Here is a 21,905-nt window from a genome sequence, read left to right on the forward strand (position 1 = left end):
TTTAGCGGAGACCTGAGGAATAAGGAGCAGAGAAGAGAAAAAGCATGGAAAGATTTTAGATGTACTAGTATATCAACAGTTAACAACTCAATAGCAACTCAACTGTTTAAATGCAGGAAGTGTGGTTATATTTTAATATTTTGATATGATGTAGAATGGGGCTTCCTACGTGAGCAAATGAGGCTCTCAAAACAGCACTATGGGCAGTGGCCAGATACAAAAAAAAAATGTTGTGGATTTGGGGGGCCCTCAAAGAGTATTATGGTTCCTCCATCCATTGCTGATATTTCAAAAGTGATTAACAGAATGTGTCCAGTTCCCTGCAATGAGACTGCCTACGGATAATTAAATGTCATGTTGTGGTGTTTTCAAGAGATGTATTGTGCTTGTTTTTAATTTTGGCTGAATTTACCATGGTTTCCTCAAGCTTATCAAGATTCTAAATGATCACTAAACACATTTACTTACCAAAAAGTGAACAAAAGTGTCCTCTGGTAAACAAAACTCTTTACACTATAGGGTTCGAGCCCCAACACACCATCTTCACTTGGCTTCAGAGGCACTCCCCTAGCTTTAATCCTCCTCAACTCACGGGCTGCTCCTTGGCAAATTCCTCTGCTGGCTTCTCTGACCAACCTCCTAATGTTGGGAGTAATTCACAGCTCCTGCCCCTTAGCTCCTCTCTTCTTACACTCATCATCTTGTTTTAAATACATTCTGTTTCATGGCAAGCCCCACAAGCATCTCACTGCCTGGATCTTTCCCTAAAGCTCCAGATTTGATGACCCAACTGTTAATTCAACATTTGCCCCTGTATACCTAACAGGCATCTCAAACTTCCTGCCTCTAAAAGAACTCCAGACTTCTTGACTCACAAATTCTTTCTTGTCCCAGTGTTCCTTATTCTCAATAAAAGATGCCTCTAGGCGCCCAAGCTGATCATCACACCAAAAACCTAGCAGTCAGCCTTGTTCCCCTCCTTCCCTATCACCTCATTAGCAATTAAAATAGGCACCGCCTTCAAAATGTATTCCAAATGCAACTATTTCTCACCTTCACTATTACTCCAGGTCCAAGATACTCATCTCTCTCCCCTGAAGGACTGAGTAAATCATTAGCCTCTTGCCTCCTTACAATACATTCTCCACAAAGCAATCAGAAGGAGTTCTCCACATTGTAACTCAGCTCATTGCAAATCCCCTCTCAAAAGTCCTCTGTGGGCCCTCAGGACACAAAAACTCACATAGAACAACAATTAGCAACACATTAGCCTTTGCACTGAAGGTAACAAGAAATATCTTCAAAGTCAAGTGACTCCTCCTGCTACCCCTAAATCAGAGAATATTACTTAAACTTAGTAATCAACGCTCAGATGCAGTGAAAGAATCCTTTCAAAAAAAAAAAAAATCAATAAGCACCCATCCCTAAATCAATGAGTTCAAACAAAATACTCTCCACCTCTTATCTCATCAGACCTCCTCAGTCACCCTGGAGGCTGGGAGGGAAAACAAAGCTCTTGGTCTTTTGACCACAGATATTTTAAATATCTGAAGTAATCTGGTTTCACCTTAAAGAGAAAAGGAGACTGGAAAATAAATACTAAGTTTTGAATCAATCATACCCAGTCAGAAAACAGCTACCAAATGGAAGACTGTCTATCACTTTCAGACAGCAATTTCTTCTAACCAATATGACTTCAACATAAAATGTGTACCAGATGTATCCGAAGTGTTGTTAGTATGTTAAATAATCTTTCCAGAAACTTCAGTTTAAAATGCATAGGTCCACAGTAAATTTAATCAAGTAGGTAAAAGACCTGTACTCTGAAATAAGATACTGATAAAAGAAATTGAAGTTGACACAAATAAATGGTAAGATATGCCATGCTCATGCTTGGAAGAATTAATGTTGTTAAAAATGTCCATACAACCCAAAGCAATCTACAGATTCAATGCAATCCCTATCAAAATACCAATAGCATCTTTTCCCAGAACTAGAATAATCCTAAAATTTTTGTCAAACTACAAAAGAACCCAAATAGCCAAAGCAATCTTGCAAAGCTAAAGGCATAATGTGCCCAGATTTCAAACTATACTACAAAGCTATAGTAATCAAAAGAGTATGGTGTACACACACACACACACACACACACACGGAACAGAATAGAAAGCCCAGAAATAAATGCGGTTAATTAATCTGTGACAAAAAAGGAAAGAACATACAAGGGGAAAAAGTCTTCAAAATGGTGCTGGGAAAACTGGACACCTGAAAGAATGAAACTGGACCACTTTCTTACACCATACATAAAAATAAACTCAAAACAGATTAAAGACCTAAACATAAGACCTGAAACCATAAAAATCCTAGAAGAAAACATAGGAAATAAGCTCTTTGACATCAGCCTTAGCAATTTTTTTTTTTTTTTTTGGATCTGTCCCCTCAGACAAGGGCAACAGAAGCAAAATTAAGTGGGACCACATCAAGTTAAAGCTTTTACACAGCAAAAGAAACCATCAATGAAATGAAAGGGCAACCTATTGAATGGCAGAAGATATATGCAATGATATAGCCAATAAGGGATTAATACCCAATATATATAAAGCACTCCTACAAGTCAGTACGTAAAGAGCAAACAATCTAATTTTAAAAATGGGCAGAGGACCTAAATAGGCATTTTTCCAAAGAAAACATACAGACGGCCAACAGACACATGAAAAGATGCTCAACATCAGTAATCATTAGGGAAATGCAAATCAAAACCACAAGATATCACCTTATATCTGTTCAAATAGCTAGAATCAAGAAGATATAACAAGTGTTAGTAAGGAAGAAATTAAAACGAGAACTACCATACAGTCGACAATTCCACTTCTGGGTATTTAGCCCAAGAAAGAAACACCAATTTGAAAAGATATATGCACCCTATGTTTATTGCAGCATACTTACAATAGCCAAGATATGGAAGCAATCCAAGTGTCTATTATTAGATGAATGGATAAAGAGGATGTTGGGTATATACAATGGAATATTACTTAGCCATAAAAAGGCTGAAATCTTGCCATTTGTGACAATATAGATGGACCTCGAGATACTCTGGTTTCTCTTCAGATCACATAAATCTTTTGCCTTTTACTAGAGTGTATTATACGAAGTGAAATAAGCCAGACTAAGACAATATAATGATTTCACATATATGTGTTATTTAAAAATCAAAAACAAAGCTGAACTGAAACAATCATAAATACAGAGAACAAACTGATAGTTGCTAGAGGGGAGCGAAGTAGGGAGAGGGGTAAAATGGGGGAGAGGGGTTAAAAGGTACAAACTTTCAGTTATAAAAGAAGACACAGAATGCAATGTACACCATAAGGAATATAGTTAATATTGCAACACTTTGTATAGTGACAGATGTTACCTAGATTTACTGTGGTTGCTTCATAATATATAAATGTTGAATCAGTGTTGTACCTCTGAAACTAGCCTAATAATGTATGTCAACTACACTTGAATTTAAAAAATTGTCTTTGTTGAAATGACCTGTCACCTTCAAGTTTTCAAACGATGCTTCACTTTGTTCTCAGGCACTGTGGGAAACAAGGCATATCACAGTTTCCATTCCTCAACAATCTGTGACCGACATTAAATACAAAATGTTTTCTTACAAACATCTAGAAATATACCCCACTAAGCCCAACCTCATAAAAAGAATCACTTCCCATATTTGCTTTTACTGTCTCTAAGGGTTTCTGAAAGTCAATCTCTAAAATGTTTATCTCCCCCTCTAGAAGCCAGGAAGAAAGTTTTATTCACTCTCCTCTACACTTTTCACACCTGTCTTCGGACGCACACACTCCCCATTTGACCGTCTCCTTATGGCACCATCTTCTGGCAGTGAGAAGGGAGCGAGCGGTGGTGCCCTGCCATTCAAGCCCTCCTCCCAAACTGTGACTATTTTTAGGTCAGCGGCCCCTCTCTGATTCCTAACTTGGCCCTAGGTAATCATGAGGCAGTGAGAAACCCTTCAGAAGCCAGGCAAGTCCCAGTGGGATTAACAACACTCCACTGCAACAATCTCCCAAGGGCTACAAAGGAGAATGCCCTCCCACGCATAGCAGGGTCATGACCCTTATAGCCCAACCCACCCACTGCCCTCACTTGACCCAACCAAGGCTGGGCTCCCAATCCATACATGCAATCCATAGTACCCGTAATTTCATCAGGGGGAAAAAACAAAAACAAAAAAAACAAAGCTGAGATTTCCTACTTTGAGAGTTTTAACCCACATGCTAGAAAATTTAAAGCTATTCAGTGTTTTTTGTTTTTTTTTTTTCCCTTAAATGTCATGTCCAGTAACAACACTGAGATTTTGGATTTGTTAACCTTGGAAAGAGGTAGGTATTGATAAAAATATTCAAAGAAAATGTTAGTCACCTTTCAAAAGAATATACCAAGATGACATAATAAAAGTATCTCCTTGTGCTATTTATAAATATAACCACATACTACAACATCTATAATTGGTACAGGCCCACCAGAAATACTAAATATAGGGCGCCTGGGTGGCTCAGTTGGTTAAGCGACTGCCTTCGGCTCAGGTCATGATCCTGGAGTCCCTGGATCGAGTCCCACATCGGGCTCCCTGCTCGGCGGGGAGTCTGCTTCTCCCTCTGACCCTCCCGACCCTCCCCCCTCTCATGCTCTCTCTCTCTCAGTCGCTCTCTCTCAAATAAATAAAATCTTTAAAAAAAAAAAAAAATACTAAAGATACCTGATGTTAGAACTCTACACTATCACTGCTTCACCTCTATTAAAGATAACTATAGTAAGACAAATTTCAAGTTAAGTGTTCGGTTGGTTTTTCCAGCTCACTACTAAAATGAAACATAAGAACCTCAAACTAGGTTTGAATATTTGGCAACTGAAATTTCAAGGGAGAGCACATCCAAAAAAATGGAGAAAAAATACATTCATATATTTCATTTTGTATCTTTCCTCCAAGGACATCGTGTCACATCAAAATTAATCGCTTTCATTCATCCCCCAACTTGGATTTTGTAAAGAACTGTCCATCTTTTCTGAACCCATAGGTCGACAGCCTCAAAAAGGTTTGTTCCCCAGATTTCTCCTGATAACATCAAATGAAGACCTCATGAAAATGTTAAGGACAACACACTGGCTCCAGTATTTGAGAAGACAAGCTTGATTCAGAGGGGGAACCAAGGAGTAAAGATTCACTCACTGGTTCTGGCTGTGACTTCTGTTATTGGGAGTCTCTGGCCCTGAAGGTGAGGACACCTCTGTCAGATGTCTCCTCTCCAAGCACTCTGGAGGTCTAGGATGGCTGAATGTGGGAATATGCCAAGAGAACAAGAAATAGAGCACAGACCTCAGGAAGCAAGAAACCCAGCCAAGTCCCCTCCCTTACCCTCACAAGCAGAACAAAAATCTCACTGTTCCAAAATTAGCTACTTTTTTTTGTATTTCTCAGAAGGGAGTATAGGAAGAGGGAGCCTATGGGATCTTAGAATCTGTCCTCAATAGACTTGGAGGAATAGATGGTATTTTTTTTAAAGACACTGAATATGCAAATTGTTGTGCTATAGAAAAATTAGGAAATTCACAAATTGGGCTTTGTTTGGCTTTATATATCTAAGGCTAATATGTTCAGTGCAAAGTCTTTAGCTTCCCAAAAAGGGTCCAAGTCTGGCTACCAATTATATCACAGCCTGACTGCAACAGCCTTTAATATCAATAGCACAAAGTCAATCAAAGGAGATACTTACAAGTAACCACCCTCAGCAATAAATGTTCAAAAGGAATAATTCAGTAATAGAATCCCATCCTTAATGGCAATCTGTGGCTCAGTTATGGCCAAGAAATCTCCAACTGACCAAAGCCAGAACCACTGCTCCCATTTGCACAGATAGGTGGGCCCTGATGGCATGACCGACTGGCCCAGAGTTTAAAGGCAGAAATGGATACAAGAGGATTCGAACTTAGAAGTGGGAGGGAAAGGTTTTACCCATGTTCACCCAAATAATATTTGTGGAGTTCAACAGCCCAATTTTTTTTAAGTTAAGAATTTCAGGATCTACTCATGCCTTTCTCTAAATGATTCTGATCCCTGTATAAAGTATTTTAATCAGACATTAAATTAACAGCTCTCCTTTGGGATAATGACTTTCTAATTTGTACACCTAAAATATCTGTGTGATTTAACTTAATTCACGTTTACAGTTTAGAAAAATTCTATTCCCACCATTATATAAATGCAAGATGTTATAGTTAGCGCTGCAAATCTTACCAATTTTCTTACAACTATTCCCTTAATAATAAAGCCTTTCAAGCAGGAGATTTTTTTTTTTTTTTTTTAATATTCAGAACCTCCAATTAGCTACAAGAGAAGGAATCCCTTACAACAGTACTAGAGCAGTCCCAGAGAAGGAAAGTGGGGGGTCGCATACTTCATGCACCATCCTGCCCGTTTCTGTATCCCTGCTTTGAAGTGACCTTTTACTACAAGAACTTCCATTCATTCAACAAACTCTGATTACTTGCCTACCACATGCCAGCTGCTCTCCTAGGGACACAATGAAGACAATCCGTGTTTAAGGAGCCTTCAAAGAGCCAATAGTTAAGAAAGTACAAGTCAGTAATTACAAAAACTGCAAAAGTAGAGGTGGAACCAGCCTAAGGGAACCCAGAGGATGGACTCCACTGGTGTCGACATGGAGAGAATGATGGGAGTGTAGCTCCCTGAAGAAGAGGAAGCTTGGACTGAGGTTGAGGAACAGGCAGGTGAGTGTTTCTGAGCCTTTCAGATTCTATCAACTAGTAACATTTCCCCTCCAAAAATCTGGAAGGACAACAGGAGAAAGGATACTTAAAATATTATGGAGGTCGGCTGACATAATAGCTGGAAAACTATCTAAGGCTTTGAATGTCAAAGCGACCTGTGAGAGAAAATGTTGTGTAAACACTGTGTTCGACCCATCAAGACTGTCACATGGGGACTGTCTCTCTGACACACCGTCAATCCCTCTTTGTCTGCCCAGTCTCCCAAGTGTGTGAGGCCAGGAGCAGGGAGCACGCAGCTATCTCTTCCATGGACAGAGATAAGGATGTCAGCACACAGCACTTCCAAGTCCCCAAAGTGTTCTCATAGTTGTCTCCCAGGTGACAGCCCCATAGCACAGACCAGTCCCATGATGACTTCCTATGCCTCTTCCTCTTTTATAGATCTTCCCAGAAGTTGAGGATCTTGCCCAAGAAACATAGTTCATAAGTAACAATGGACATTAAAACCCAGTTCAAATGTGTACCCTTGGTCTCTTTCCCCCTTCCTTCCCATAGCTAATAAGGTCAACCAACATTTGCTCACCACAGACCCAGCTCTGCAGAACTGCCTCAGCTACTGGGCTACCTACCTTGCTTGGAACAAGCCAAAAGTTATCTTGGCCTCATTTCCCTCCTCTGTAAAAATGGATGCAACAGTAAACAATCCATTTCTTCGGGTTGTTTTAAGGTTAAATGAAATTTTTGGAAACTTTCTAATACCCACCATTGTTAGTTGCTACTGTTATACTGTCAACAACCTTGTGAAACAATCTTTATTATTACCCTCACTTTAGGACCAGAACTTAGCAACTTGTTCATTCAGTCAAGGCAACTTTTTGGGGGGATGGACATGTTCTAGAGCTCGACTGGTGTGACGGTTGCACAGATGGAAATTATTTGTCAAGACTCATATTTGTACACCTAACCTAGGTGCACTGCATGGTACTTAATTTTATATCAGTTAAAAAATCTGGGTGGCACCTGGGTGGCTCAGTCAGTTAAATGTCTGTCTTCAGCTTGGGTCATGATCCCAGAGTCCTGGGACTGAGCCCCGCATTGGGCTCCCTGCTCAGCAGGGAGCCTGCTTCTCCCTCTCCCTCTGCCTGCTGCTCCCCCTGCTTGTGCTCTGTCAAATAAATAAATAAAATCTTAAATTTATTTTTCACCTATCATGTGGCCAGTAAACAGTTTGTATATTCCCAAACACCTCTATTAACTCATTTTGGAACTAAAGATGTTTTTCCTGGTTCTTATTCTAGAATCTACTTTCCAACTAATCCTTCCTACCCTAGGGAAAATCTTGCATGGTTACTACACCAACTACCAGTTTGGTCTGATCTTGTGGACATCAAAGCTGACTTACACAGTTTTACGTTTCACTGTTAGCTCCTGCATATATTCACCTAGACCCTCCTAGAGGAGTAGGTCTCTGTCTATGACCCTGGAAGGGCACTATAGGCCCAGACCTAAACAATCACTTTGAAAAGCAGTTTAGGACCACAAACCAGGTACCTAAAGTCTCAAACCAAGAGACCTCTGAGAATCTAAAATATTAGCTCTTAGTCTAGGTCAGCATTCCTTCAACACCTTTTTAAGCACCTTAATAAAAGCACTATTCTAAGTACTCCTAATAGAGAGGTGAACAAAATTACATTCTTGTTCTTGTCAAGATTACATCATCTTGCCGATAAGAATTCCATCATAAATTCAGCTTTTTCATGAGAATCGGTAAGAAGTAGAAGTCAAGAACAGCAAGATTAAGTTCCACGTACCCCTGAGGCCATACAGAAAGGGCTGCCCCAATAAAAGTAAGCAACTAAAACCATACCACCAGTCACACACAATGCTTGTCAAGAACACTGTCAGGGACTCTACAGTTTGCCTGAAGAAATAACTTGATGTGAAGACTCTGCATTCTTTTGTTTCTAAATTGTACACAGCTAGGTAAAGGAATTACCCAAAAGGTAGCACAGGTTGTTGGAGAGAAATGGGGTAGACTGGCTACACAGGACACAGATTTAAGCTAAAATGACTTTTCTCCCTCAAGGTATTAAATACCCATGAGCAGCTCCTTGTTTAGAATCACTCAGACAGTTGCCGGATCTCCTCAAAGTCCACTTGGCAAAAAGGAAATAATTTTCCATCTGAATCCTGCCAAGACCAGTTGAAAAATGTCAGTATGTGTGTGTGGTTACGCAAGTTGGCACCTCACACCATATCTCCCAACCTTTATTAAACATCAACTTCCTGTACCTTTTACTTGGAAAATGATTACCTGTGTTAGGCTTTCCCCTGGCAAGTAAGAGTTCTTTCACAGAAGGTCAGTGTATGTACAGATCTAACTCGTAGGGGCAGCCCAAAGGAAGAAAGAGCCAACCTCCCTAAAATGGCCTCCTTGTCAAGTCCTAACATCATACATTCCTTAGAAGTCATTTTGGTAACACAGAACCATTGACCTTTAGGGCTAGAAACCATGACTGATACTCAGGGTGTAACTGTGGTTTTATGGGACCTTCTCTTCCCTGTTCTGACGGACACCAGGCCTCACCTCCTAGTTAAATTTCTACCTGGGATTAACTCCATCTGCCAAAGAATTACCTGCCTCCATGTAGCTTAAAATAAGGAAATAGGATTCAATATTTCTATAGAAAAAAGTGCTTCAGAAAAACAAGTATCAGTCCCTGCTCAACATACATGACCCTGGGCTGCTATCTGTAAAATGGGTACATTTTACAATATATTATTGTACAATCAAATGATTCAGAGGACTGTTAAAATTCATTTGGTTCTCTTTGAAGCAGTGTAAAAACCGTAAAATGTCACAGAAATGTAACTATCAATTTTCCATTTGTGCTATTCATCTTAGTGGCTTACAGGATTTAACACTGTTTTATAGTCTGCAGTTATAAGATGGAAAAACATGTCATGATTCCAAGCAACGTCATTTGAAATGTTACATATCCAAACCAGTGATGCTTTTGACCCCACTTCAGCACCAATATGAAGAAAATCCTCACAACAGTGATTACGCTTTATGGCATGAAAACTAGCCAAGTATCAGTATCCTACCAGGAGTGTGGTATAGACCAGGAGAGAAGAACTGGATCCTAGTCCTGGCTCTAGGACTCACTCATCATAATACAAAACATTTATCCACATAGTTCCAGTCAACTTCCTCATGTATAAGATAGACCTCTACTTCACAGGTTGGTGTGCTAACTGAACAGAAAGGTCCCTAATGTCCTATTTACAAGGTACTATCCAAAAACACAGTTATTATTTCACTGTAATTTTAATCATATGCATGTGTGTGTGCGTGCGTGCATGTGCACAGATACACTGAGGCAATTCTGGATTTTTTTTTTTTTTTAAGATTTTATTTGACAGAGAGAGACACAGCGAGAGAGGGAACACAAGCAGGGGGAGTGGGAGAGGGAGAAGCAGGCTTCCCACTGAGCAGGGAGCCGGATGCGGGGCTCAATCCCAGGACCCTGGGATCAGGACCTGAGCCGAAGGCAGACGCTTAACGACTGAGCCACCCAGGCGCCCCAATTCTGGATTTTTCATCTCTATTTTCACACACACACACACACACACACACACACACACGCGTGCGCGCGCGTGCATATCAGCAGCTCCCTAAACTTGAACTCTACAGAAAACCAAAAGGTAACAAAGCTGAAGTCCAAGAATAAATACTCTCAACTATTACTGGTATGAACCAATTCTTTTTAAGAAGAAAAATGATCAGGCTCCTGTGCCTGGAATTTAATTCCCAGCAGAGAGCACCAGTAGGCCCGAGCAACCACCCTCTCAAAATTCAGTTAAGGAAATTAAATTAAACTTCCTAGCCATGAATCAGAAAAGAGGTCCTATATTTGGCGTTGTGGCATAATAACCCCAAGCAACAGGTATCATCCCCACCGTCTTGATGAGGGGACAGGGGTGCAAAAGGAAGAAAGTTACTTACTGAATCCATGTGGCTAACACAGAAGATCTCAGACGTGAGCCCAGCGTGGTCCTATTTTAAAGTCTGTGCACTCTCTATTATATTCTGGTACCAAACGTACTGGATCCCAGTAACATTTTTTCCATTTCTATTAACAAAGTATGTCTCCAAGGTTTCAAACTGGACATCAGGGTGAGCACAATCTAGCTAAATGTTGAAATACCTCTTTTATTATTCCAATCTTAATAAAACAAGAGAAAGGAGAGAAAGAAAAAAAGCATTACCCTCCCCTGGAGGCTTGTACTTACACCATTTAAGTAGAAAATAATTTTCATTTGATGTACCTATAAGGTTTCAAATTTCAAGTGTTCGGCATAACAAGGTATATAGAACCATTTTGTAACCTAACAGTGACACCTGCAATATAAAATCATTTAAAGTTTTTCATGAAAAGAGAAATGCAGGATTTTTCCTATCTCCATTTCCATTTTATTGATAGACACACTCCCCTTATACTGGAAGTACAATGTACTAGTAAATTCCTTTGCATAGTTGCCATTGGTAATATCTCCCCATAAAGCACTACCAGGAGTTTCTAAGCCTTAAATAAAAAGTCAGCTCTTAAGAATACAGAATCAAATTCAAAAGAAATGCAAAACTACTCTGCAACAACCTCATTAAACGCAATGAGAGAAACAACCACCCCAGACTGAAAATTCATCTGAATTACTTTTTAAAACGTAAATACGTATTTCTCTAAATGAGAAACAGCCCACGTCTCTAAGAGAAATTGTCGACTTGTGACCATCTGCACAAAATGGAGACTGTAATAAATTAGCACAAGTGGAATTAATTCCGTACAAGTACTTGCACGTGGGTTTGCCAGATGTTCTGAGAATGGCACTTAGTAATAAAAGAAAATTCTAACTCGGGAGGACCAAACTTCACACCTTCCAATTCCAGGTTACCCTACCGCCTAACAGCACCAGCTTTCGGAAGGTACACAGGGCCACCGGTGGAGTGGCCTCTGTCTGCTGGCTGAGGCTACCACAGGGGGTGTGGGGAAGTGTGAGGGCCAGGACAGAGAGGAGAGTCTAGAAAAGCAGTCAGTAAATTATCGTCTCTGGCTTAAAAGACCTTCTAGTAGCTGTGACTGACGGAGGAAAGAATTTCAAACTCTCATGCCATTAGTGCTCTGGATGATTTATTCCAGGCTCCATCTGGTACAAATAATTATAAAAGTGCAAATGTACCCAACATAAGGTTTAGACCCTATCCTCAAGACGCTTACAAGTTTTAACAAAAACCCGTTGGAAGAGGTCGCTAAAAACATTATCCGGAGCAAATAAGTGAAATTAGACTGCAGTGCTAAGCATCCTGCTTCGCGACAATTCTGAGAGTCATCGTGATCCCTGATTAAGGACGAAGAGTCTTTAGATGACCAAAGATGTCACACATGCAGGCAGAGGGAGCAAGGAGCGCAACATGGGAGTCGATTCCAGGCTCCTGGGATCATGACCTAAGCCAAAGTCAGAGGCTTAACCGACTGAACTACCCAGGCACCCCTGAGTCTATGTTTCAACGTCAGCTCCTATATGGCTTGTATAAGCTTCTATCTTTGTTCCTTTATAAAGCTGCATTGCATAAAGCTCTATATAGGCTTCAAATTTTGTTCCAACGAACACAGCCACAGACATTATGTAAGCTCTACTTGTATTCAAACACCTGTTTAAACAAGACTATACTTTTACACATCTCCTTCCCACTCTTCTCAAGAATTGCTTTCTCAATGCCAATTTAGAACACAAATGTCCTGAAATGTTTTAGTTAATCGTGGAAGGTCAGCTCAATCATGGTTGATCGGCCCACGAACATCAGTGCCAACTTCATTTTCTTTGCATTGAGTGTAAATATAAATTGACAAGGTACAAATATTTACAAGAATTTAAAAGAGTGAAAATAAGGAATTTGATGGCTTTAAACCCCTCTCCATGGCATCTTACCCCTAAGCCTGAGGTCTTCGCAGTCTGTTTTCTTCCCAATCTGAGCTTTTTCTGTGTCCACGCAGTGGGAAGCTGGCCAGACCTGCCCTCCCACTTAGCACAACTCTTACTGAAAAACGAAATCAGTACAATTTCAGGCAAAATTAACACTACCTGAAAGTAATTTCCCAGCAACCGCTTTGCCCTTTGAGCTAGTTTGAGAAGCTTACGACCTGCACATGATCTTCTTTCACTGCTCAAAATGAATGGAGTCAACCCTACTAAAAAGTAAACATGTCTCCTCAAAAGAAACTAAGTGACTTTAAACCTATTTAGTTTTACAACTTCAAAATGAAATAAAATTTCTATGTGAGAATGGTAGGATGTGTGCTTTCTACTTTTACTCATGCAAGTAATATATACACAGAACATTCATAAGCTTAGACATAAGCCTTAGCAAATGTAAATAGTTTATCTTTAAATATTTTCTCTTTAATATTGGGCTTACACTGCAGACTAAGGAAAACCTACCAGCTTTAATGAATACCTAAAATTGTTTTGGAATCAAAGATGTATATGCAAAAATGGAATTCCGAAGTGCTTGAAAGCTATTTACCTAACACCTCTATATTCAGCCTTGTTTATTATTCTCTTTGTTGAGCAAACACTCTTCCTTGATTGTGTAAACATTATACATCAGAGCAATCACAAATTGCAATACTTTATAGTGTATGAAAATGAAGTTTTATTGTATTTATCTACATAGTAAAGATTAGCTCCCAAATCTGTCATCCCCAAAATGGAAAAGTCTTTTTCATCTTGAGCCAAGTGAATAAGAAAAAGTCATGCATTAATATCATGGATAAATGCCCACAGAGAGTAATAACTTCTGATTTCAAATAATATTGCAGTCCTTTTAAAAAAGAAAATTATCATCAGAACAATCTTGTATGAACTTGATTTAGAAAAATACATCTTTAGAAGAAGTAGTTGCCAGTCAAACTCAGTTACTGGTTATAACCAATTTCTCAAAGTCAAGTATGAGAAACCCTGGTTAAAGCAGGCTTTTCTAAAAAAAAAATTTCAGGCTGTTGGTCACACCCCATAGAACCTAATCCTTTTCCTGCAGCACACACATCCTGTCACTCCTCACCTCTCCAAAGGCCCCAGCCACCACTGTCCGGGTCCCTACCAGGCAAGTGGGGCAGGTCACCTCCTGGTACACTCACCTGCCTCCAGAGAAAGTTTGGGCTCGTTTTTACCCTAAAACACATGCAGCACACACCAACCTTATCCTCGGGGCTTATATATGGTCTGGTGCCTTATTTGTGGGCCCTAAGTGATGGAGAACTCGCTCAGCAAAGCCTTTAAAAGTCCTCAGGGTATATTTAAACTTCCACAGTATGGATAGATAACTCAAGTTTGGGAAATCAGGCGGCTACCCACCCCCACCACCTCTTCAAATAGTTTCATCTGTAAACAGTGTTGGAAATTTGGGAAAAATTTTAAACTACATATACATCTGTCTAGACATCAAGAAAAGAACAATTCAGTATGAGCTGTAATAATGATTGTACAATCTGGCAAGACACTACTACAAATAAAAAATAAATGTATAGTGAGCCTAATCACATTTACATAATCATAGAACAGATCTGAAACATTTTTATTCCCTGGGATTTAAAACTTTGCTCTGATTTTGGAGACTGTTGTTCCTAATGATATATACCATGCAGAACTATTCCTTATCAACAAACCCAATCTGGTTTACAATGGTCTCTACTCCAGGATATAGAGGTTGTTCTAATGGATTTGAAAGGAATCTTACTCAGAATTGATGGGGAGGGGAGCGGAGGGGAGGGGAGATTCTTTTAAAAGCCTGCCACTGTTACTCAGTTCTTAAGCTATGATCCAGAAGTGTTAATTTTGTTTTTGAGAAAGTCAACAGACTTGGCTACATTAAAGTATAGAACACCTCTAAGTCAAAACCACTATAAACTCATGGTATGGGTCTTTATAAGGCCAAGACATCATGGGGGGAAAAAAATCTGTAATATGAAATGTAAAAGTTTATTATCAATCCATAAAAGTTCTAATAGAAAAATACTAATATCCCAGTAGAAAAAAAATTGGCACTGCAGTCATTAAAAAAGGAATAAAAATGAAACTAAATTGTTTTTGGTATTCATGATTTGTAATTAAAGACCTGGAAACTTAGGTATCAAGAAAGCACTGTTTACCTCTAAAGCTGGAAGGATTATTTTTCCTTTTAGGAATGATTCCCCACATTAACAAGAATACCATAACAGATACTCTCAGAGTGTTGGTGGGGATCATACTTGGCCAAACATTTTTTGGAAAGCAAATGGTCCATCTGTATCAAGAGATCTTTGGGCCAAAAACTGTATTTCAAGGACTCCATCTAATAGGCCGTGTAGATAAAGTTTTATAAGGGATATTTCTTGCAACAGTATATATTTAATAGTACTTGGAAATAAAAGTTCAGCTTATAATTTTTTACCTCTATAGTGAAATATTATGTAGCCACTAAAATAAGACTCTTAGAGAACTTACTGACCTGCAAACTTTTTCCTCAAACAGGAAAAAAAACAGTATGCAATAGTATATCTGTATAAACTGCGTAACTGTAAAAAAATAAATCCATTAACAAGCACGAAGAAAACACTGTGATTATATTTGGGTGGTAGAATTATTTAATTCATACTTTTTCTGAATCTACCCATTTTTATACAGCAAGCAGACATGGAACAAGGCCAACAGAGGAAGGCTATTATGGGACATGCCTTCTAAATGCTTCCGTCTAATAACAAATACAGAGAAATCTAGCTAGAATTTTATAACCCTATGAAATTACCCAAAATTGTAACCATGTATTACTAATACATAATTAAAAGGTGCAGATCTTCTGCAAGCACTATTTTCTCCATGACCGATTTTTAAAAGAGGAAAAAGTTGGCACAAGTAAATAATATTATTTTAAACTCAATTCCACTAAGTTTTTAAGGATAAATAGTTTTAATCATTTCTTTGCATAACTTTCCTTATGGAATAGTGTATTGAAGAAAAAAAAAGTGTCCTACACATTGCAAAGCACTATGCAAATAAGGCATCATTGGTTCAATTTAAATTGTCCATCATTTCCTGCCCTAACTATCCCTGAAAAAGAAGCTGTCTATTGTATTGCATTTCCAAATTCTTCAGTTTCTCTTCCGGTTAACCACACACTGCTATCTGGGTGTATCTAGACTCCTTAAAGAGGTCATTAAGGAAGCAGCAACTCATTTCCTTTTTATTCCCCTCCCTCCTTGCCTCCACTCCTAACACCTGCACCGCACCCTCCACCACCCCCCACCCCAGGGCTAAGGATTTAATGTGCTGATGACTAAAATCCCATCACCTGGCAAAACATAAACCCTGTCATTCCCTGAGTTTTGCCTAAAACTTTGATTTTATTCAAACAAACAAAACACGCTGGATTTCCTTTCTTAGCACCCAAACTGCTAAATAGTCAATAGTAGTTAACAGGGTAGGTCAAACTTGATGGAGGCTAAATGAAGAATTAATCTCTCCATTCTTACTCCAAAATAAATTATGCTGAGTCAAAGTCAACAATCACTTAGTTATTTGCAAAGAGTACGTCTTGAAAAAGGAGAAAAAAATTTAAGGTAGTAAGTCCCATAATTACTGTAGAGTAGTAATCAATCAGGTGACTTGACTTAGGAGTGGATTCTTCTAGAGAGCTAGAAAAGCACAAGTAAGCCGCTGGAAGTAGTAAGACACGGGACGGGAGGGCCTTGGGAATTGCAGCAACCTCATTAACGCCACATTTCAGCCCTGATTGCTTATGCTGAGAATGGGCCCAAGCGAACCGCAACGGGAGAAGGCTGGGACTGCTGGGCCCTGGCAGGTCAAGTATTCGGTGGGCGGCTTCCGGCTGCAAGCACACGCCTGTCAGTCTGCGTCTACTGTAAACCCCTTCGGTCACTTTCAAGGTGACAGCTACTGCGACCCGCATCCGTCCCTGCCGCACCAGCTGCGCTGACCCCCCGTGAGACCCGATCTCCGCAGCCTCCGCTCCTGTGGGGTTGTCTCCCCACTTCTCCCCCAACTTTGGCACCCAAGCCCCTGGAATAACCGCCCCTCCCTCAAAGCTAGTTCCGTCCCCCGTGACGGTCGCGTTCGCGTTGTGTCCCCGTCCGTCCGCCCCCCCTCCCCCGCGCCCCAGCCCTAGATCTCCACCGCGGACAGGCTGGGCAGCCGGAATCCTCTTCTCGACTCCGCACTTACCCGCAGCTCCTCCTTCTCCTCCTCCCGGGAGCAGAGACGTAGAGTAGGGGAAACAGGGACTGAGAGCCCCGGCGCCCTTCGGATCCCCGGGGAGGCGCTCCAGGCCCACCCGGGAGACCCGCGGTGCAATCAGTGCCCAGCGGGCAACGTCTGCACCTGGGGACACACGGCTCGTCCCTCACCCCACCCCCGCACGCCAGCGGCGGCTGCAGCTGCCAGGCGGGAACCCCGAGACTGGGGCGCGCCAGCCTCCCCGCCTCTCCAGCCGCTGGGGGTGGAGCAAGGGCGGGGAGTTCGGGAAACTTGTAAATAGAAAAGCTCCGCCGCCTCTACCCACCTCGCTCGCTGCCACCCCTTCCAAGCGGCCCCAGTCTGCACCTCGCTGCTGGAGACAAAGGGCAGGCGGCATTCAAGGGGGGGGGGGCTGCGCCCCGAGAAACTTGAAAGACGCGCGGGGCTGTACCTCGGAATACAGGCCCGGGGGACTCCCGCCGCGTTCCGCTCCGCTCTACTGGGCAGGTTGGCGGGTTCGACTAGCCAGTTCGCTCCCTCCTCTGGCGCTCCCGCGTCCGGGTCCCGAAGCCCTGCACGCTCCCGGGCTGAATGCAGACTCGCCCCAGGCCCCGGGCGTCAGCCCAGGACTGCGCTGCACCTGTTGCCACGTGCAACGCGGCGCCCCGCGGCTGCTGCCAGCGCACCTGGCTGACCCGCGCGTCCCCAGACCACGCAGGTGCCCGAGGGCGACTGGAGTTCTGCCTACTCCGGCTCTCGCCTCCTGTGTTATCCCTGCGAGCTCTCTGGCTTCCAGCTAGCCGTGGGGCATTGCAGCGAGGGCGGGCCAGGAGTGGGGGTAGGGAGTGGGGCGGTTGCAGAATGATCAGGGCGGAGGTTTGCTAGGAACCAGCACTGATTGTCTCCTCAGAGTGTCCGACTCCTGGTCTGTTTTATCTTCGTACTACTAAGAAGTTTATTAGCGAACACCTATTAAAGGTTAAAGAAATGAGCTCCAGCTGTTATCTTGGAATAAGTGGAAAGAATACAACACCAGGGAGATAAACGAGGCCCGACCCACTCTTCTCTAAACACAAATGAAGTCCTTCTTTGCTAAACGGAACGAATTTCATCCATAGCTGTCTATTAGGCTCATAAAATATTTTCTTCTATAGACATATTTTTAGTGCAACGCTTTTCCGAAGATGCTATTCCACTTACGAGAGATGTAAGATTATTGAGCCATCAAGTGTCAGACAACCTGGGCCCAAACTTAAAAAAAATAATAATGATAATTAACCGGTTTGGATTTGCTGAAAGCATTTTAAGAGAGGCTTTTTCAGAGAATTAATCTGAGGATATTGTATTTGACTAAGTTTTCTATGCTAGCAACATTAGATCCACTAACAGATGTACTGCCATTTACAGTTGCAAAGCCTTTTCACATTACAATGTCCCAGTATTTCCTCAACAAGACCCAGAGTAAATAGGTCAGATTATTATCTCCATATTTCAGCTGAAAAAATGGAAGCTAAAAAAAGGTCAAGGGACTTACTCAGGGTCACACAGCTAGTGAGAGTTAGTGCAAACCCATCTGGCCTAACTCATGATCTTGTCTTTTTATTGTATTGCATGCCAAGTTGCTTTTGAAGAACCTGTTGCAAAGACAGACATGTAACTAACATATCTGTGACTTTAAAAGGCATAGGATTATTTTTAAAGAGATGCAGCACTATACACCATTGAATGATTCTCTCATGCAAAAGCACCAAAACAAAAAAAAATCAGAAAAACAAATGCACTGATACAGTTACTGCAAGTCATGAGGCAATTATGCTAATTAGCAACATGTCTCCTTCCTAAACAGAATAGTCCTAGTGTTAAACATATCATTTAATCTTTATAACCCTCATGTGACCCAGATGATTTGGTCCAACCCCCTACAGTTCTATTGTGTGGCTTAGTTTTATCTATAAATATAGAACCTGTTTTACTTCATTTTTCTAAGAGATAGATTGAAGCAAAGGGGAAAACAAAACAAAACAAAACAAAAAACACCTCTCCTAAGTAATTAGAAGCAACTTTTGTGGTCACTGGGAATCTGAAACTTAGCTTTTAATTGCATGCACATAAAAACAGAAGTTACCTTCTAGGGACAGCATCAGGGACTTTATCAAGGCAAATATGCTTGAAATGGGACCTGCTGACTTTTCTTTCCATCTTGGTCCTGGGCATGTTGCCATGTTCTTGATCTCTGAACTCCAATGTTAACCTGCTACAGACGCGAAGAACAGTATTAAGGGTCAGATAATACTCCACAAAACTTAGGGTTTGTCCTTAAAAGAAAAAAGCATAGTTTTTTTCCTGCACTAGAAAAATGCAAATTAAAATGACATTGAGAAAACACTTTTTCATTTATCAGAACCAGAAAGATTAGAAAGTTTGATAACCACTGTGTGCTGGCAAAGTGGAGAAACAGTCACAGTGCAGATGTGCATGTACATCAGAATGGCTCCATTGAGGGCAATTCATTCTACCTAACAAGATTATAAATGCACATGTCCTTTGAGCCAGTAAGTCTACACTTAAGAATTCATCTTACAACACACAAGAAATGGTAGACGTGTATAAGCTTATCCATTTCAGCGTTGTTTATGGTAAAAGATTGAAAAAAGTATAGATGTTTATTAATAAAGGACTGGTAAATTATGAAACAGCCATAAATGACATCCTATGAAGGCTTAAGAAAAGAATGAAGAGGGGCAGCTCCGTGGCTCAGTCGGTTAAGTGTCTCCCTTTGGCTCAGGTCATGATGGGGGGAGGAGGGGTCCTGGGATCAAGGTCCTCAGGCTCCCTGCTCAGCGGGAAGTCTGCTTCTCCCTCTCCCACTCCCCCTGCTTGTGTTCCCTCTCTCGCTCTCTCTCTCTCTGTGTCAAATAAATAAAATCTTTAAAAAAAAAAGAAAAGAATGAAGAAAAATGAAAAACTAAAAGAAAATTTTCATTTAAACGAATGTGTTACATGGCAATGTTAATAAGCACTGCTCTATGTTCTAGTAATTAAAAACCTAAAAAAAAGTGAAAGCTCTTTGTACTCTTCTGAAATGATCTCCAAGACACATCATGTGCACAATTTTTAAAAAATGAAAAACAATTATCTAAGTATGCTACATTTTTCTATTAAAAGGGGGAATTATATACACTTCTATGGAAATATATATATGTGTATATATATATACATAAATTTGACTGTATAAGCATAAAATATCTCTGAAAAGACATATCAGAAACTGCTAAGATTGGTTGCATCTTGGGAAGGAAGCTGGACAGCTGGAGGGCAGGATTGGAAGGGAAATTTTGCACTAGATATAATTTTGTATTTTTTGAATTTTGAACCGTGTAAATAATAGTACCCATTCCAATATTTTAAAATGCGTCACTACTTGAAGTTTTGCCATCAAGAATGACTAAAATTCTCTCCCTACTAATTTCACTTACAGATACAATAAATTGTAAAATTTCTCATACATAAATGGGGAGAAAAAACAAAAATACTTAACTGATACTTTCAAACTATTTCTTCTCTAGTTTATCTAAAAAGAAAATATTCAAAAAAATTTAAAAAAAAATAAAGTATTCAGTACATAAAATTCTAACACGCTGTCATTATGGTGAAAATGATGACAGGGCGCCTGGGTGGCTCAGTTGGTTAAACGACTGCTTTCAGCTCAGGTCATGATCCTGGAGTCCCACGATCAAGCCCTGCATCAGGCTCCCTGCTCAGTGGGGAGCCTGCTTCTCCCTCCGACTCTTCCCCCCCACCCCCACCCCCCGTCTCATGCTCTCTCTCTTTCTCATTCTCTCTCAAATAAATAAATAACATCTTAAAAAAAAATGATGACTTAGCAAATTCCTTAGAATTTTATTAACATTGACATCTCCCTGGAGTAGAGCTTTCAGCTAATTTTCCCCAAGTTGCATTCAATAGAAATGAAAAAAGGAGTTCCAGGCTTAATTCCCAAAAGGGAAACTCCAGTACATTGATTTAAGTAGTGAGGAAGTAATTCCATGAGAATTCCATGGCGTCATTTTTATTCCCAAACTCGATCCCTTTTTAAAAATTTCTTGCTTATTTATATGTGTTTATACCAGCACTGCATTGAATGAGGGGTTTGAATAACTCCAAAAGACAGGCACAGTAAATTTTAAAAAATAAATATTTAGACGTATATACTAGAATCCAAGGAAAAACATACAGGTAAGTAAACATACCATTGAGTAACCAAATTAAACCACTGAGTAGCCAAGCGTCCCAACCAGTTACATAATTGCCATTTGCAAAATGGGCTGATAGTTCTTGAAGGGAAGCAAAGCTGTTCTTAACATTAATTACAAAGAGAAAATTTTTCACTCATGTTTCAGATCAAGACATCCGTGCTTGATGTGCTTCTTTTTCATAATGGCTTTGAATAAAAACCAAAGTATTATCATAAAATTCAACTCGAAAATATTTACCCAATCTGGGACCAAGCCAATGTCAATCAAGACTTATAACAGCACAATGGATCAAGGATTGACTATAAATAGACATTTGTATATATAGCAGTTCTTTCATATATGCTTTTGAAAGTCAGATATGCTCATGGTAAAATTCTAACATGTCCACAAATTCCTTGGCTCAGAGTGAGACACAGTTGTTTTAAACAACATTCCAGAAGTTTTCTAGTCGGCCAAAAATTTGATAGGTGCTGAAGAACTGCAGAAGTGAGAAAGACCCAGAATGCCGGAATTTTGTGACACTGTTGATGACCTGTTTTCCTATTTCTGTTGAGAGAAAAT

At 40.4% G+C, this 21,905-nt stretch overlaps 1 protein-coding gene across 3 annotated transcripts in view; it reads right to left on the bottom strand.

Annotated features, from left to right (window-relative positions):
* Positions 1–17,329, bottom strand: part of MTUS1 (microtubule associated scaffold protein 1) — a 167,632-nt gene extending 150,303 nt beyond the window's left edge. For 2 of the 3 annotated variants that reach the window (XM_064585619.1, XM_064585617.1), the window contains exon 1: positions 17,077–17,328. The gene's annotated coding sequence lies outside the window, so the exon portion shown is untranslated. Of the gene's footprint in view, positions 1–17,076 lie in introns of all 3 variants that reach the window. The other variant, XM_064585618.1, reaches the window with a different exon arrangement.
* Between the last annotated feature and the right edge of the window lie 4,576 nt (positions 17,330–21,905).

Source organism: Mirounga angustirostris, unplaced genomic scaffold, assembly GCF_029215605.1.
Source record: "Mirounga angustirostris isolate CCGP_5_RB_7025 unplaced genomic scaffold, mMirAng1.0.hap1 SCAF_2, whole genome shotgun sequence".
In the NCBI taxonomy this organism is placed as follows: Eukaryota; Metazoa; Chordata; class Mammalia; order Carnivora; family Phocidae; genus Mirounga; species Mirounga angustirostris.